This window comes from Chiloscyllium plagiosum, unplaced genomic scaffold, assembly GCF_037043375.1.
Source record: "Chiloscyllium plagiosum isolate Xiang-an unplaced genomic scaffold, Cpla_swu_hap1 HiC_scaffold_4, whole genome shotgun sequence".
NCBI lineage: Eukaryota > Metazoa > Chordata > Chondrichthyes > Orectolobiformes > Hemiscylliidae > Chiloscyllium > Chiloscyllium plagiosum.
This window is the reverse complement of record NW_028270142.1, coordinates 141,628,541-141,646,782: the sequence shown is the minus strand read 5'-3', so window position 1 is coordinate 141,646,782 and position 18,242 is coordinate 141,628,541. Positions and strand designations below refer to the sequence as shown.

The 18,242-nt window shown below is 45.2% G+C and overlaps 1 long non-coding RNA gene across 3 annotated transcripts in view; it reads right to left on the bottom strand.

The window, feature by feature from the left end:
- The window catches only part of LOC148150495 (uncharacterized), a 113,782-nt gene that overhangs the window by 16,357 nt on the left and 79,183 nt on the right, over positions 1–18,242 (bottom strand). The window contains exon 1 of one of the 3 annotated variants that reach the window (XR_015756869.1): positions 9,513–9,601. The exons of the other annotated variants lie outside the window; for them this stretch is intronic. This is a non-coding gene — a long non-coding RNA (uncharacterized LOC148150495). Of the gene's footprint in view, positions 1–9,512; positions 9,602–18,242 lie in introns of those variants that run through there. 3 annotated transcript variants of the gene reach the window in all.

The following is an 18,242-nucleotide window of genomic DNA, read 5'->3' as shown; positions in this document are numbered from 1 at the left end:
CAAAGGACAAGGTAACCTTTTTAAAGTGACAGCATCACCAAAACACCAAAACACCAAACCTCATCTGCCACCTATCCTTCAACACCACCAACTTATCAATATCGTTTTGGAGCTCCACACTGTGCAGTTTACAACTCATGCAAATTTTGTGTCATCTGCTAAACTTGAAATTGTCCCCTACATATCAAGATCCAGCTCCTTAACGTATAGCTGACACATAGTCATATTTACAGTGCTACCCTAATGTGGCACTGTTGAGGCACCCTCTTTTCTGATGAGATGAGGGGCCGACTGGCCTGTTCCTGTTCTTTATGGCCTCATGTTGAGTTGGAGTCTTACCGGGCCCCTCCGATGGGTATGAAACATCCCACAGCCTTGCTTGCAAAGGTGTTTCTGCAGAATGATCTCCGTTTGCACGGGTCACAATTCTATTTGGGGAAGATTGCTGGGGGCTGACTTGTTGCCCTGTCTCTCCCATCACACCAGTGACTGCACTTGACTATGATTCCATTGGCCGTGATGTTCTTTGGGCAGGAGATGATGAAAGACACTCGTTGGCGGGAATTGTCAGTCACTCGTTAGCAAGCACGATTGCCCACCTTGGATCTTCCGCGTTACTCCTCACGGGATCTGCCTTGGGTGAATGATGAGCCTGATCCTGACAAATTCCGACATTGGAATTGGTTCTTGGTCTCGAGATTACTGGCATTCCTTTCTCCAGTTCCTTTTCCATAATTCCTCGTGCCAACGGCTGTTCTCAAAGAATTGCTTCCCTTCACACAGGACGGTCCACCAAGTGGGTTTCTTCTGAGCAATGGTCTCCCACACATTGATATCCATTTCTTGGAAGCCTTCAGGGAACCTTTGAAACACCTCATTTGTCCATCTCTCAAACACAGAGATCGCGATACCCAAATATCCCAGAGGGTGTGTGCGGTGGGGATAGAGGTGGGTGTTAGCTGAAGGAAATTACAGATAGAGAGGGATTAAAGCCATGAAGGAATTGGAAACCAAGGATGAGAATTTTAGCATCAAAGATGGTGCTTGGCTGGAAGCCAATGTCGATATGCCCTTCCTTAGCGGGAGTAATGGTGAACCGGTGTGGCGGGGGGTGGGGGTGTGGGGGGTGGTCGGTGCTCACAGTGTGGTGAGAAATAAGTAGCAGAGTTTTGATTAGATTAGATTCCTTACAGTGTGGAAACAGGCCCTTCGGCCCCACCAGTCCACACCGACCCTCCGAACAGTAACCCACCCAGACCCATTTCCCTCTGACTAATGCACCTAACACTATGGGCAATTTAGCATGGCCAATTCACCTGACCTGCACATCTTTGGACTGTGGGAGGAAACCGGAGCACCCGGAGGAAGCCCACGCAGACACAGGGAGAACGTGCAAACGCCACACAGACAGTCGCCCGCGGTTTATAATCAGCAGAGGGAAGACGGTCCTGGCGTGGTTTGGAATAGTCAAATCTAGCTGTAACACGGGCTCAATGAAAGCACGTATCATACTCAAAGTTTCACTGCAGCGTGAAAGCAGCTTATTCCTGGATTGCATTCGGGCCATCAAACAGTAATCTTTTGCTAATTCAAAAACAAAATCACCCTGTAAATCAACCCGAGCAATTCGAGAAGTTCTGAATTAAAATGTGTGTGTTTCCTGCTTGCTCATCTTTGCAAAGTATTCCACTGTAATAAAAAGGACAGTTTTTGCAAGCTTAAATAACATTGTGTGCATTAGTAACAGTCCATAGGGCTTCCAAGAGATAAAACCGCTATTAAGTCCTCAACAGACAGTTTTGCAAGTGATCTAATGCATCTCTGTAGGTTCATCCGAGCGTTTTCATTATTATCAGAGGCTTCAAGTGACAGCTGTCAGTCATGGTGCCATGAGCTTATGCATATCTGAACTGCTCACATACTTTATCATCGTTTATCCTCTGACAGGGGTTTGCAACAGAGAGTCCCCAGAAATGACACTTGAGTTGCTGTAGAAGGAATTGCATGATGTAGTGAGGACTCGAGGAGAGAATAGTGCATTGAAGCACACAAGTGTCAGTCGTTGAACTGAGAGCATTTGTAACAGGCATCAAGGATCTTAGATTAGTTCACAGATTCAACAGAAACTTACTCGGCAGATATAAGGACATGAAATAATGATTGAAATCTTTTTTCAGTATTCTGTACCACCTGTCTTGCATTCAATCAATTTTATATTCACCCAGTACTGATAAATCTGAGATGGATAAATTGTTATTAAGCAAAGGCATGAAGGAACATGGAATTGGACCACAGATCAGCTGTAATCTCTTTGAATGACAGGCTTGATGGGTTGAATGGCCTATTCCTGCTCCTGTGGTTGCATGGAAGCTTTTCAAAACTTTAAAAAATCAATAGTTTTTTTTAAATTCATTGACAGGATGGGGGTGTCACCGACTAGGCCAGCATTTATTGCCATTCCTAATTGCCCAGAGGGCATTGAAGAGTCAACCACATTAGATTAGATTCCCTACAGTGTGGAAACAGGCCTTTCAGCCCAACCTGTCCACACCGACCCGCCGAAGAATAATCCACCCAGACCCATTTCCCTCAGGGTAATGCACCTAACACTATGGGCAATATACCATGGCCAATTCACTTGACCTGCATATCTTTGGATTTGTGGGAGGAAATCAGAGCAAACTCACGCAGACACAGGGAGAATGTGCAAACTCCACACAAATGGGATCGAACCTGGGACCCTGGTACAGTGAGGCAGCAATGCTAACCACTGAGCCACCTTGTCACCCACTTTCAGTTTACTTTCAGTTCAAAGAGTAGGGAGAGCTTGAGGTGTGAGAGTGCAACTACAGTATCTTGCAATGTTTCAGGCAGACCGAAGAAAGTCTTCCACTGAGCTAATGGTCTTCCAGGCACAATGGATATTCGTCTTAATGTGCATCCTGGGGAACAGAGCTTAGAGCACAGAGTTCTGCGTCATGGAGCTACTCGGGACGAACCTCAACAAAAACCAGAGCATCTGTCGCCAGACTTCCTTCGCAAAATCACATTTCAGAAGGAGAAGTGTGACAGTCTCTACCCCTCAGCCCGCAGCTGCTTTGAGGGGAGTATCTATTAGCATAGAGAGTGTGCATGTACATCAATGATCTCACAGTTAATGCCCTTCTCACCACCAGCTAAGCAATGGTTTGGTGCACATTAGAAAGTTCTGGTCATAGAAATGTGCAGCATGGAAACAGACCCCCTGGCTCAACTTGTCCATGACGTCCAGTTCATGGAATACAGGGAGAACTAGCCATTTGGATACAGAACTGGCTCAAAGGTAGAAGACAGAGGGTGATGGTGAAGGATTGTTTTTCAGACTGGAGGCCTGTGACCAGTGGAGTGCCACAAGGATCGGTGCTGGGTCCACTACTTTTTGTCATTTATATAAATGATTTGGATGCGAGCATAAGAGGTATAGTTAGTAAGTTTGCAGATGATACCAAAATTGGAGGTGTAGTGGACAGCGAAGAGGGTTACCTCAGATTACAACAGGATCTTGACCAGATGGGCCAATGGGCTGAGGAGTGGCAAATGGAGTTTAATTCAGATAAATGCGAGATGCTGCATTTTGGGAAAGCAAATCTTAGCAGGACTTATACACTTAATGGTAAGGTCTTAGGGAATGTTGCTGAACAAAGAGATCTTGGAGTGCAGGTTCATAGCTCCTTGAAAATGGAGTTGCAGGTAGATAGGATAGTGAAGAAGGCATTTGGTATGCTTTCCTTTATTGGTCAGAGTATTGAGTACAGGAGTTGGGAGGTCATGTTGCGGCTGTACAGGACATTGGTTAGGCCACTGTTGGAATATTGCGTGCAATTCTGGTCTCCTTCCTATTGGAAAGATGTTGTGAAACTTGAAAGGGTTCAGAAAAGATTTACAAGGATGTTGCCACGGTTGGAGGATTTGAGCTACAGGGAGAGGCTGAACAGGCTGGGACTGTTTTCTCTGGAGCATCGGAGGCTGAGGAGTGACCTTATAGAGGTTTACAAAATTATGAGGGGCATGGATAGGGTAAATAGGCAAAGTCTTTTTCCTGGGGTCGGGGAGTCCAGAACTAGAGGACATAGGTTTAGGGTGAGAGGGGAAAGATATAAAAGAGATGTAAGAGGCAACTTTTTTACACAGAGAGTGGTGTGTGCATGGAATGAGCTGCCAGAGGATGTGGTGGAGGTTGGTACAATTGCAACATTTAAAAGGTGTCTGGATGGGTATATGAATAGGAAGGGTTTGGAGAGATATGGGTTGGGTGCTGGCAGGTGGGACTAGTTTGGGTTGGGATATCTGGTCGGCATGGACGGGTTGGTACAAAGGGCCTGTCTCCCCACTGAACATCTCCAAGAATCTTAGCTAGCAGCAGTTATTACAGGGAACACATTCTGACAGGGAGCCAATGGGTCACAAAAAGAAAGGGGGAGGGTGTTTTATGTACGATAAAGACAGGAACTTCACCAATAACTGTCCCAAAAATGTTTGGACAACATTTGGACTTGACATAAGCATATGCAAAAACAAGAATTTAAACAAATGCACTAAAAAGGAATATTTACTGTCAAAAGAGTAAGGCAGATCTTTGCAGAGGCTTTGTAGAAAATTACAGCAAATGAGCTGGACCACTGCAGGTCTTTACAAGAGGGGTGCGGGCTAGCTCAGAGAAAATGTACTGGGGATCTGAGAAGGAGGCGGCCTTTGTCAAGATCAAGTACGTGTACGGAATGAGCTGCCAGAGGAAGCGGCAGAGGCCCGCACAATCGCAACATTCAAAAGGCATCCGGATGGGCACATGACCAGGTAAGGTCCTGGGCGCTGGCTGGTGGGACCAGAGCAGGCCGGAAATGAGCGCCTGGAGTCACATGTAGACCAGGCCAGGTAAGGACGGCAGATTTCCTTCCCGAAAGGACATTAGTGAACCAGGTAGGTTTTTTACCCCAACAAACAGCAATGGATTCATGATCACCATTAGACTCTTAATCCCATCTGCTGTGGCAGGATTTGAACCTGGGTCGCCAGAACATTATCTGGGTCTCTAGATTAAGAGTGTAGCTATAATACCACTAGGTTATCACCTCCCCAAAGATGAGTTATGAAAGGCGATATATAAATCCAAGTTCAGTCTTTTCTTTGCTCTTTGTTTCACCACAGAATAGGCCATTCAGTCCATCAGTGCTGGGACTGTAACTGTTTACAATATATACCGATGGCTTGATGGAAGGAAGCAACTGTACTTTCACCAAATTTGCAAATGACACAAAAATGTTGGAAAGGCAGTCAGAGGTCAATGGAAGTTGTGAGAGGGACACAAACAGTTCAGAGAGACATTGATTGGTTAGGTAAGTCGACAAAATGTTGGCAAATAATGCGGAAACTGTGATGTTGTTCATTTTGGAAGGGAAAACAAAAGAACAGAATATTATTTAAAAGGAGAAAGACTGCAGAAAGGTGACTTGAGGGGGACTGGTGCACGAAACACAGAAAGCTAGCACACAGGTGCAGCAGGTAACCAGGAAGGCTAGTGGAATGTTGGCCCTAATTTCAAAGGGATTGGAGTATAAGAGTAGGGAAGTCTGACTGTAACGGAACAAGGGACTGGGGAGACCACGCCCAGAGTACTGTGAGTAGTTTTGATCCCCTTATTGAAGGAAAGATATCATTTTGTTGGAGGCACTTCAGAGAATGGTCACTAGGATGATCCCTGGGATGTGAAATGACTCCAGAGGCCAGTATCCTGACACCAAGTCAAGCTTCCAAAATAATGCAGTTCTCACTTTCATCCTTTTTACCTGCGATGCAAATTTTACAGAATTATGTACCTGAATCCCTAAGCTGTACACACTACCCTGGGCCCTGCCATTACTGTATTAGTCCTGTCTTGTTTGATTCACCACACTGTAATAGCTCGCATTTATCTAAATTAAACTCCATCTGCCACTCCTCATTGGAGCCCATTGACCCAACTGAGCAAGAATTTCTTGTAATCTTAGATAACTTTCTTCACTGCCCTCATTACTACTAACTTGGTTTCATCTGTAAACTCACTAACCATGTATGTTGCTCAGTTTATTTTAGATTAGATTTCCTGCAGTGTGGAAACAAGTCATTTGGCCTAACAAGTCCACACTAACCCTCCAAATAGTAGCCCACCCACACCTACTTCCCTCTGACTAATGCACCTCACACTACGGGCAATTTTCCTGATCTGCACATCTTTGGACAGTGGGAGGAAACCCACGCAGACACGGGGAGAATGTGCAAACTCCACATAGTCAGTTGTCCGAGGCTGGAATCAAACCCAGAGCCCTGTGAAGCAGCCATGCTAACCACTGAGCCACTATGCTGCCTAGATTGAGCTGACAGGAACAATTGCATGCTCCAGAAATCAGTGATGAGAGTCTTGGAATCACTGCCTTTATATAATTGCTGTGAATTCAAGAATGCAGGTATCAAATCAATATGTGTAGGTGATATGAAACTAGTGAGTGAAGTTAATTGAGAAGAGGATTAACTGGTTCCAGGGAAGGTGACAGCTCGTTGGTTTTATCACTAGATTATTAACCCAGAAACTCTGCCAATGTTCTGGGGACCCAGCCACGGCAGATGGTGGAATTTGAATTCAGTTTTAAATCATCTGGAATTAAGAATTTAAATCATCTGAAACCATTGCCGAAAAAGCCCATCAGGTTCACTAATGTCCTCCAGGGGAGGAACTCTGCCATCCCCACCTGGTCTGGTCTACATGTGACTTCAGACTCACAGCAATGAAGTTGATTCTCAATTGCCCTCTGAAATGGCCTAACAAACCAGTCAGTTGTACCAATCACTACAAAGTCTCAAAGAAATGAAACCAGTTGGATCGCCGGGCATCAACTTGGGCACCGGAAAAGACAATGGCATAAATAGCCCCCTGCACAGTCCTCCTCACTAACATCTGGGGGCTAGTGCCAACATGGGGAGAGCTGTCTCTCAGACTAGTCAAGCAACAGCTTGACATAGTCATACTCACAGAATCAAACCTCACAGACAATTTCCCAGACACCACCATCACCATCCCTGGGTATGTCCTGTCCCACTGGCAGGACAGACCCAACAGAGGTGGCGGCACAGTGGGATAGAGTCGAGAGGGAGTTGCTCTGGGAGTTCTCAGCATTGACTCTGGACCCCATGAGGTCTCATGGCTTCAGGTTAAACATGGGCAAGGAAACCTCCTGCTGATTACCACAAAAGTCCTCCTTCGGCTGATGCATCCGTATTCCTCCATGTTGAACAACACTTGGAAGAAACACTGAGGGCAGCAAAGGCACAGAATGTCCTCTGGGTGGGGGATTTCAATGTCCACCACCAAGAGTGGCTCGGCAGCAGCATTACTGATCGAGCTGGTCGGGTCCCAAAGGGCATCGCTGCCAGACTGTGTCTGTAGCAAGTGGTGAGGGAACCAACAAGAGAGAAAAACAGATTTGACCTCATCTATCCCAATCTGCTGATTGGCGATACATCTGTCCATGACAGGGTCGATAAGAGTGGCCATAGCACAGTCCTTGTGAAGACTCTCCATCGTGTTGTGTGGCACTATCACCCTGCTAAATGGGACAGACTTCAAACTGATCTAGCAGCTCAAGACTGGGCACCCATGAGGTGCTGTGGGCCATCAACAGCAGCAGAACAGTACTCCAGCACAATCTGTAACCTCATGGCCGGCATATCCCCGACTCAACCATTATCATCAAGCCTGGGAATCAACCCTGGTTCAATGGACAGTGCAGGAGGGCATGCCAGGGGCAGTACCAGGCATACCTGAAGATGAGGTGTCAACCTGGTGAAGCTACCAAACAGGACTACTTGCCAAGCAGCGTAAGCAGCAAGTGGTAGACAGAGCTGAGCAATCCCACAGCTAACAGATCAGATCTAAGCTGGTGGTAAATGGTGGTGGATGATTAATCAACCCATTGGAGGAGGAGGGTCCACAAATATCCCCATCCTCAATGATGGAGGAGCCCAGCACAATGCAAAAGCTAAGATTGAAGTAATCACAACAATCTTCAGTCAGAAGTGGTGAGTGGATGATCCATCTCAGCCTCCTCCTGTGGGGTCCCCAGCATCACAGATGGTAGTCTTCAGCCAAATTAATTCTTAAGAAACAGTTGGAGACACTGGATACTGCAAAAGCTGTGGGCAACATTCTGGCAATAGTACTGAAGGTTTGTGCTTCAGAACTGGCTGCTCCTGTGTTTCCATTTCAGTTATCTATCTGGTTCCCTTTCTGAAAGGTGTTGTTGAACCTGAGTAAGTGATGTTTTGGGATACTTTGGTTTTCTATCCACCACCCCCCCCCGCCTCCCCACCCCCCCCCCCACCCCCCCCCCCCCCCCCCACCCCACCGTGGTTCATTGACCTCACAAGCGCTTCCCCACAAACCTCATTGAGACCTTTGAATTGAAGGCACGTGACTGGCTAGGGCAGGACCCAATAGGTTGATGAACACATCAACAAGACCAGAGCTGACTTGGACACATCCCATCCCGAGGGTCAGGCTGCCTGAACACTGAGGATACAAATCACATCGATTTCTTTCCCACTTACTTTTCAGTTGGTCTTCTTACACTGTTTTCAACTGAGACTAGAATAGTACTGGAACATGTATCAGACGTTCCTTCAGTGCCGCTAGGTGAAATCCTGGAACTCCCCTTGTTAATAACATTGTGCATGGAACCACTATAAAAATATGGGTTCATACTATCCGTGGCTGGGGAGGCAGTGCCCAGTGGTATTATCACCAGACTATTCATCCAGTGACCCAGGTAATGTGCTAGGGACCTCGGTTCAAATCCTGCCACAGCAGATGGTGGAATTTGAATTCAATAAAAATCTGAAATTAAAAGTCTAATGATGACCATGAATACATTGTCAAGTGTCAGAAAAACCTATCTGGTTCACTAATGTCCTTTAAAGAAGGAATCTGCCATCCTTACCTGATCTGGCCTACACATGATTCCTGATGAAGAGCTTATGCCCGAAATGTCTATTCTCCTGCTCCTCGGATGCTGCCTGACCTGCTGTGCTTTTCCAGCACCACACTCTTGACACTACACATGATTCCAGTCCGACAGCAATGTGACTGACTCCTAACTGACCAACGGGCAATAAACGTTGGCCGAGCCAGTGATACACATGTCCCATGAATAAATGAAAATGAAAAATCAATGCCTTGGGTGTTATTCCGATGTTAATTATATTGTTCAGGAGAAGGGTAAACAAGCTGCGTGTATTAATTGAATTGAATTGAATTAGCTTTATTGTCACATGTACTCAAGTGAATATAATGAAAAGATTACAAGTTGCCGCACCACAGCACTATCTTAGGTACAAAGGTATCTAGGTACAGATTCTTAAGAACAAATGCTTAGGAAAGAAAATTAGAAAAATAAATAAATCAAATTGATTAAATATTCACAGTGTATATTAAAAAGTGTTTGTACCTTTGACTAAGGGTCAGTTAGACTCGAAACGTCAGCTCTTTTCTCTCCTTACAGATGCTGCCAGACCTGCTAAGATTTTCCAGCATCTTCTCTTTTGGTTCCAGATTCCAGCAGCCGCAGTAATTGCTTTTATGCTTTTGTACTTTCTCATGCCAGTGAGCATTGCTGGAGAACATAATTAGTCCCAAAGCCAAATTTTAATTTAAATTTTGTGAGTTTCATTTATAATATGACCATTTTTAACTGTACCCTTTCAGGGGCTGTTAATTCGGATTAATTGGGTATTTAAAATAGTATTAAAGGCAAAAAGGGTTCTTGTGGTGCAGTGGTAGTGTCCCTGTCTCCATGCCAGGAGACCCGGGTTCAAGTCCTACCTGCTCCAGAGGTGTGTTATAACATCCCCGAACAGGTTGGTTAGAAAATAACTACAGAGCAAAAAGAATATGCTTAGTTCACTGATCCTTGTCTTGAGAATCAATAGTCAAATTGTTTATAACATCAAATTGGAGATAAGTCTCTAGATTCAACTTAAAATATAAGCCATAGCTATTAATTTAACCTGGGGCAGTGTTTTGTAGAGGAATAAGACGGTGTTATTTTCTGGGTCTGTAGATTGTGAAGGAGCAAAAATGGCCTTTGCAGTGATATGTACTTCTTGTCAGATGTGGGAGTTTAAAGAGAGTTTCAGGGTTACTGCAGATTATATCTGCCATAAATGCTGTTGGATGCGAATCTTATCAGATTGAGTGGATCAGTTGGAGAGACAGATAGAAGCGATGAGGAATTTGCAACAGCAACAGTATGTGATGGATGGAGATATAGAAAGGGGGGAAAGTCTCAGATACAGTCACATAGATGGGTTAACTCCAGGAAGGGTGAGAGAGGTAGGCACCTAGGGCAGGAGTCTTTTGTGGATATACCCATTTCAAATAGGTATGCTGTTTTGGAAAATGTAGGGGGTAATGGATTCTCAGGGGAACATAGCACGAACAGCCAAGTTTCTGGTATTGAGACTGGCTCTAATGCAACGAGGGGTACGTCGGCTTCCAAGAGATCAATTGTGTTAGGGGATTCTGTAGTCCGAGGTACAGACAGGCGTTTCTGTGGCCAGCAGAGAAAAAGCAGAATGGTGTGTTGTTTCCCTGGTACCAGGATCAAGGATGTCTCAGAGAGGGTGCAGAATGTTCTCACGGGGGAGAGGGGCCAGCAGGAGGTCATTGTCCACATTGGAACCAACGACATTGGAAGGGAAAAGGTTGAGACTCTGAAGGGAGATTACAGAGAGTTAGGCAGAAATTTAAAAAGGAGGTCCTCAAGGATAGTAATATCTGGATTACTCCCAGTGCTACGAGCTAGTGAGGGCAGGAATAGGAGGATAGAGCAGATGAATGCATGGCTGAGGAGCTGGTGTATGGGAGAAGGATTCACAATTTGGGATCATTGTAATCTCTTTTGGGGTAGAAGTGACCTGTACAAGAAGGACGGATTGCACCTAAATTGGAAGGGGACCCAGGGAGATAGTGAGGAAAAAGATCGATCTGAGACAGGTACAGCTGAGAACAGAAGTGAGTCAAACAGTCAGGGCAGGCAGGGACAAGGTAGGACTAATACATTAAACTGCATTTATTTCAATGCAAGGGGCCTAACAGCGAAGGCAGATGAACTCAGGGCATGGTTAGGAACATGGGACTGGGATATCATAGCAGTTACGGAAACATGGCTCAGGGATGGGCAGGACTGGCAGCTTAATGTTCCAGGATACAAATGTTACAGGAAGGATAGAAAGGGAGGCAAAAGAGGAGCGGGGGTGGCATTTTTGATAAGGGATAGCATTACAGCTGTGCTGAGGGAGGATATTCCCGGAAATACATCCAGGGAAGTTATTTGGGTGGAACTGAGAAATAAGAAAGGGATGATCACCTTATTGGGATTGTATTATAGACCCCCCCAATAGTCAGAGGGAAATTGAGAAACAAACTTGTAAGGAGATCTCAGCTATCTGTAAGAATAATAGGATAGTTATGGTAGGGGATCTTAACTTTCTAAACATCGACTGGGACTGCCATAGTGTTAAAGGTTTAGATGGAGAGGAATTTCTTAAGTGTGTACAAGACAATTTTCTGATTCAGTATGTGGATGTACCGACTGGAGAAGGTGCAAAACTTGACCTACTCTTGGGAAATAAGGCAGGGCAGGTGACTGAGGTGACAGTGGGGGAGCACTTTGGGGCCAGCGACCATAATTCTATTTGTTTTAAAATAGTGATGGAAAAGGATAGACCAGATCTAAAAGTTGAAGTTCTAAATTGGAGAAAGGCCAATTTTGACGGTATTAGGCAAGAACTTTCGAAAGCTGATTGGAGGCAGATGTTCGCAGGTAAAGGGACGGCTGGAAAATGGGAAGCCTCTAGAAATGAGATAACAAGAATCCAGAGAAAGTATATTCCTGTCAGGGTGAAAGGGAGGGCTGGTAGGTATAGGGAATGCTGGATGAGGGTTTGGTTAAGAAAAAGAAGGAAGCATATGTCAGATACAGACAGGATAGATCGAGTGAATCCTTAGAAGAGTGTAAACGAAGTAGGAGTATACTTAAGAGAGAAATCAGGAGGGCAAAAAGGGGACATGAGATAGCTTTGGCAAATAAGGTTAAGGAGAATCCAAAGGGTTTTTACAAGTAAATTAAGGACAAAAGGGTAACTAGGGAGAGAATAGGGCCCCTCAAAGATCAGCAAGGGGGCCTTTGTGTGGAGTCACAGAAAATGGGGGAGATACTAGATGAATATTTGGCATCAGTATTTACTGTGGAAAAGGATATGGAAAATGTAGACTGTAGGGAAATAGATGGTGACATCTTGCAAAATGTCCAGATTACAGAAGAGGAAGTGCTGGATGTCTTGAAACGGTTAAAGGTGGATAAATCCCCAGGACCTGACCAGGTGTACCCGAGAACTCTGTGGGAAGCTAGAGAAGTGATTGCTGGGCCTCTTGCTGAGATATTTGTATCATCAATAGTCACAGGTGAGGTGCTGGAAGACTGGAGGTTGGCTAACGTGGTGCCACTGTTTAAGAAGGGCGGTAAGGACAAGCCAGGGAACTATAGACCAGTGAGCCTGACCTCGGTGGTGGGCAAGTTGTTGAAGGGAATCCTGAGGGACAGGATGTACATGTATTTGAAAAGGCAAAGACTGATTCAGGATAGTCAACATGGCTTTGTGCATGGGAAATCATGTCTCACAAACTTGATTGAATTTCTTGAAGAAGTAACAAAGAAGATTGATGAGGGCAGAGCAGGAGATGTGATCTGTATGGACTTCAGTAAGGCATTCGACAAGGTTCCCCATGGGAGACTGATTAGCAAGGAATGGAATACAGGAAGAACTAGCCATTTGGATACAGAACTGGCTCAAAGATAGAAGACAGAGGGTGGTGGTGGAGGGTTGTTTTTCAGACTGGAGGCTTGTGACCAGTGGAGTACCACAAGGATTGGTCCTCTACTTTTTGTCATTTATCTAAATGATTTGGATGTGAGCATAAGAGGTACAGTTAGTGAGTTTGCAGATGACACCAAAATTGGAGGTGTAGTGGACAGCAAAGAAGATTACCTCAGATTACAACAGGATCTTGACGAGATGGGCCAATGGGCTGAGGAGTGGCAAATGGAGTTTAATTCAGATAAATGCGAGGTGCTGCATTTTGGGAAAGCAAATCTTAGCAGGACTTATACACTTAATGGTAAAGTCCTAAGGAGTGGTGCTGAACAAAGAGACCTTGGAGTGCAGGTTCATAGCTCCTTGAAAGTGGAGTCGCAGGTAGATAGAATAATGAAGAAGGCATTTGGTGTGTTTTCCTTTATTGGTCAGAGTATTGAGTGCAGGAGTTGGGAGGTCATGTTGCAGCTATACTGGACATTGTAAAGGCCACTGTTGGAATATTGTGTGCAATTCTGGTCTCCTTCTTATCGGAAAGATGTTGTGAAACTTGAAAGGGTTCAGAAAAGATTTACAAGGATGTTGCCAGGTTTGGAGGATTTGAGCTACAGGGAAAGGCTGAACATGCTGGGGCTGTTTTCCCTGGAGCATCGGAGGCTGAGGGGTGACCTAATAGAGGTTTACAAAATTATGAGGAGCATGGATAGGATAAATAGACAAAGTCTTTTCCCTGGGGTCGGGGAGTCCAGAACTAGAGGGCATAGGTTTAGGGTGAGGGGTGAAAGATATAAAAGAGACCTAAGGGGCAAGGCTTTCACGCAGAGGGTGGTACGTGTATGGAATGAGCTGCCAGAGGAAGTGGTGGAGGCTGGTACAATTGCAAGATTTAAGAGGCATTTGGATGGGTATATGAATAGGAAGGGTTTGGAGGGATATGGGCCCGGTGCTTGCAGGTGGGACTAGATTGGTTTGGGATATCTGGTCGGCATGGACGGGTTGGACCGAAAGGTCTGTTTCCGTGCTATACAAATCTATGACTCTATGACTCTAAATAATTGAAAAGCTTGATTTTCTGTAGTTCAGGTCACCACATTATAGGAAGGATCAGATTACTCTGGAGAGTATGCAAAGGGGAGTCACTAGCATGTGGCCCAGCCCAGAGTGATTCAGTTTATGAAGAGAGACTCGATAGGGTAAGGTTATTTTCCTTTGAGCAGAGAAGGCAGGGGGAGATCTGTACAAAGTTTTGAGGGGCATAGAGAAGGTAGACAGGGAGAAACATTTCCCCTTTAGCAGAGGGATCAATAACAAAGGGGCACAGTCTTAAGGTGTGGAACAAGAGGATGGGAGGAAGCATTTTTTCACCTGGAAGGTGGTGGGAATCTGCAACTGACTGCCTGAAAGCATGAGAGAGGCAGGACCCCTCCAGGCATTGAAGCAACATTTAGACGAATACTTGAAATGTTCTTCTTTATTCACTTGTGGGATATGGGCGTTGCTGGCTGGACAAGCATTTATTAGTTGTCCACAGTTGCCCTTGAGAAAGTGGGGGTGAAATACTTTAGCATTCAGGACGAAGGGGCAAGGGATATTAGAATAGATAGGCAATTGATGCCAAAGTGGATATGATGGGCAGAAGGGCCTGTTGCCATGCCGTAAAAGCCCTACGGATATTAAATGCATGACCACAGAATGATTGAGAGAGACTGAGATGGGCTCAGTGCAGGTTCTATGTTGTGCAGGAAAATATAGAAATCAAAGTTGGAACTGATATAAAATTTGGCATAAAGCAGTGGAATCACATTGGTTTGTGGAGCATGATGTTTCGGGTTCTCATGACGAATGATTAACTCAAAAACAACAGAAGCATACTGAAATAATTTCCAGGCTAAAACAATAAATGTTGTCAAGGAGAATACTTAGGTACAGGCTATTAGACTAGATGGGATTGAGGTTCATAAGGAGGAGGTGTTAGCAAGACTAGAAAGTGTGAAAATAGATCAATCCCCTGGGCCAGATGGGATTTATCCTAGGATTCTCTGGGAAGCCAGGGAGGAGATTGCAGAGCCTTTGGCTTTGATCTTTATGTTGTCATTGTCTACAGGAATAGTGCCAGAAGACTGAAGGATAGCAAATGTCCCCTTGTTTAAGAAGGGGAGTAGAGACAACCCTGGTGAGCCTTACTTCGGTCGAGGATAAAGTGTTGGAAAGGATTATAAAAGATAGGATTTATAATCATCTGGAAAGGAATAATATGATTGGGGATAGTCAACATGGTTTTGTGAAGGGTAGGTCATGTCTCACAAACCTTATTGAGCTCTTTGAGAAGGTGACAAAACAGGTGTTTGATGTGATGGATATAGATGTCAGTAAGGCATTTGATAAGATTCCCCATGTATTGCAGAAAATATGGAACCAATCAGAAATTAGCTAGCTGTAAGAAGACAGAGGATGATGGTTGATGGGAAATGCTCATCCTGGAGTTCAGTTACTAGTGGTGTGCCACAAGGATCTGTTTTGGGGCCACTGCTGTTTGTCATTTTTATAAGTGACATGGATAAGGGTGTAGAAGGATGGGTTAATAAATTTGCGGATGACATTAAGGTCGGTGGAGTCATGGATAGTGTGGAAGGATGTTGCGGGTTACAGAGGGACACAGATAAGCTGCAGAGCTGGGCTGAGAGGTGGCAAATTTACAGCAGAGAACGATAGAAGCTGGGCAGAGTGGGGTTGGAACAGGGAGGCTTTTGGGAAGGCTAAGTAGATGTGCTCTAAGCCCAAGGTCCTACACAGTAGGGTCACCCTCCCACCCTCCTCTTCTAACCTAACTCAGAGTTGACAGACTCGCAGCAGGAACAGTGGGACCGTCGATCAGGGGCCTACAGGGAAGGTGAGTCACCACTTTACGGTTTCAAAACAACTTACCTCGTCTGGCGGAGCCCTCCATTTCTGTTCCAGCAGCAGGAAGAGCGGGAGCTCAAACCAAGACGGACTCTTGTGTGTTTTTTAGATTACTTACAATGTGGAAACAGGCCGTTCGGCCCAACAAGTCCACACCGACCCGCCGAAGCGCAACCCACCCAGACCCATTCCCCTACATTTACCCCTTCACCTAACACTACAGGCAGTTTAGCATGGTCAATTCACCTAACCTGCACATTTTTGGACTGTGGGAGGAAACCGGAGCACCCGGAGGAAACCCACGCAGACACGGGGAGAACGTGCAAACTCCACACAGAGAGTCGCCTGAGGCGGGAATTGAACCCGGGTCTCTAGCGCTGTGAGGCAGCAGTGCTAACCACTGTGCCACCGTGCCACCCGTGTTGTTAAGGTAAGGTTTTTAGATTTATATTTCTTGTGTATCATGTGATTGATTAAAGGTTTAATTGGTTAATTGAATAAGACCGTAGCAGAGAAATCCTAGAAATTATTTAATAGGTAAACTGTAAAAGTTAATTAAGTAAGTGGAGATGGCTGGGCAGGTGGTGTGCTGTAGCTGTCTGATGTGGGAGCTGGCTGATCCCATTGTGAACGGCAGTGACCACATCTGCAGCAAGTGTTGGTTGCTGGAAGAACTCCAGATCCGAATTGATGATCTGGAATCTGAGCTTCAAACACTGTGTCACATCCCAGAGGGGGAGAGTTACCTGGACGTTTTGACTCAGGAGGCATTCATACCCGGTAGATTAAGTAATTCAAATTCAATTAGTGATCAGGGACAACAGGGTGTGACTGTAAGTGAGGCAGGTAGGGGGATTCTGTGTTCCGGAGTGGAGGAGCCTCAGCTCCAGACCTTGTCCTAACTGGTATGAGATTTTTGCTCCCTGTACAGATGAGGGAAAGGGCTGTGGACAGGATGAGCCAGCTGACCACAGCAACTTGGTGCAGAAGGCCATTCAGCAGGGGGGAGCAAAGTACTTGTTATCGGGGATTCTTATAATTAGGGGGAAGGTAGCATCCTTTGCGAGCCGGATCGGGAATCCCGCATGGTGTGTTGTCTGCCCAGTGCCAGGGTGTAGGACATCTCTGACCAGCTTGAAAGGATTTTGGAGCAGGAGGAAGAAGATCCAGTTGTTGTGGTCCACATTGGCACTAACAAAGGGTCAGATGATTTGGAGTCTGTGTGGGTGGAGTTGAGGAACCACAAAGACAAAACAAAAACCATAATGGGAATTATGCACAGACCTCCTGACAGTGGTCAGGACCAGGGGCGCAAGATGTACTGGGAAATAGATAGGGCATGTCAGAAAGGCAAGGTCACGGTGATCATTGGGGACTTCAATATGCAAATGGACTGGGTGAATAATGTTGCCGGTGGATCCAAAGAAAGGGAATTCATGGAATGCTGACAGGATGGCTTTTGGGAACAGCTTGTGATGGGGCCCAGAAGGGAGCAGGCTATTCTGGACTTAGTGCTATTAAATGAGCCAGACTTTATAAAAGATCTTAAAGTAAAAGACCACGTAGAAGGTAGCGATCATAATATGGTAGAGTTTAGTCTGCAATTTTAAAGAGAGAAGGCAAAATCAGATATAATGGTGTTACAATTATCAAGGTAATTACAGGGGCATGAGAGAGGAACTGATGAAAATCGATTGGAAGCAGAGCCTAGTGGGAAGACAGTAGAGCAACAACAGCAGGAGTTTCTGGGTGTAATTGAGGACACAGTACAGAGGTTCATCCCAAAGAAAAGAAAAATTATCCAGGGGGAGGGATTAGACAGCCATGGCTGACAAAGGAAGTCAGGAAATGTATCAAAGAAAAAGAGAGAGCCGATAAAGTGGCCAAGAGCACTGGGAAATCAGAGGATTGGGAAGGCTACAAAAACAAACAGAGGATAACAAAGAGAGAAATAAGGAAGGACAGGATCAAATATGAAGGTAGGCTAGCCAGTAATATTAGAAATGATAGTAAAAGCTTCTTTCAATACATAAGAAACAAATAAGATGCAAAAGTAGACATTGGGCCGCTCCAAATTGATGCAGGAAGACTAGTGCTGGGAGATAAGGAAATAACTGAAGAATTTAATAAGCACTTTGCATCAGTCTTCTCAGTAGAAGACATGAGTAATATCCCAACAGTTAAGGAGAGTCAGGGGGCAAAGTTGAGTATGGTAGCCATTACAAAAGAGAAAGTGCTAGAAAAGCTAAAAGATATAAAAATTGATAAATCTCCTGGCCCCGATGGGCTACATCCTAGAGTTCTGAGGGAGGTGGCTGAGGAAATAGCAGAGGCATTGGTTGTGATCTTTCAAAGGTCACTAGAGTCAGGGAAAGTCCCAGATGATTGGAAAATCGTTGTTA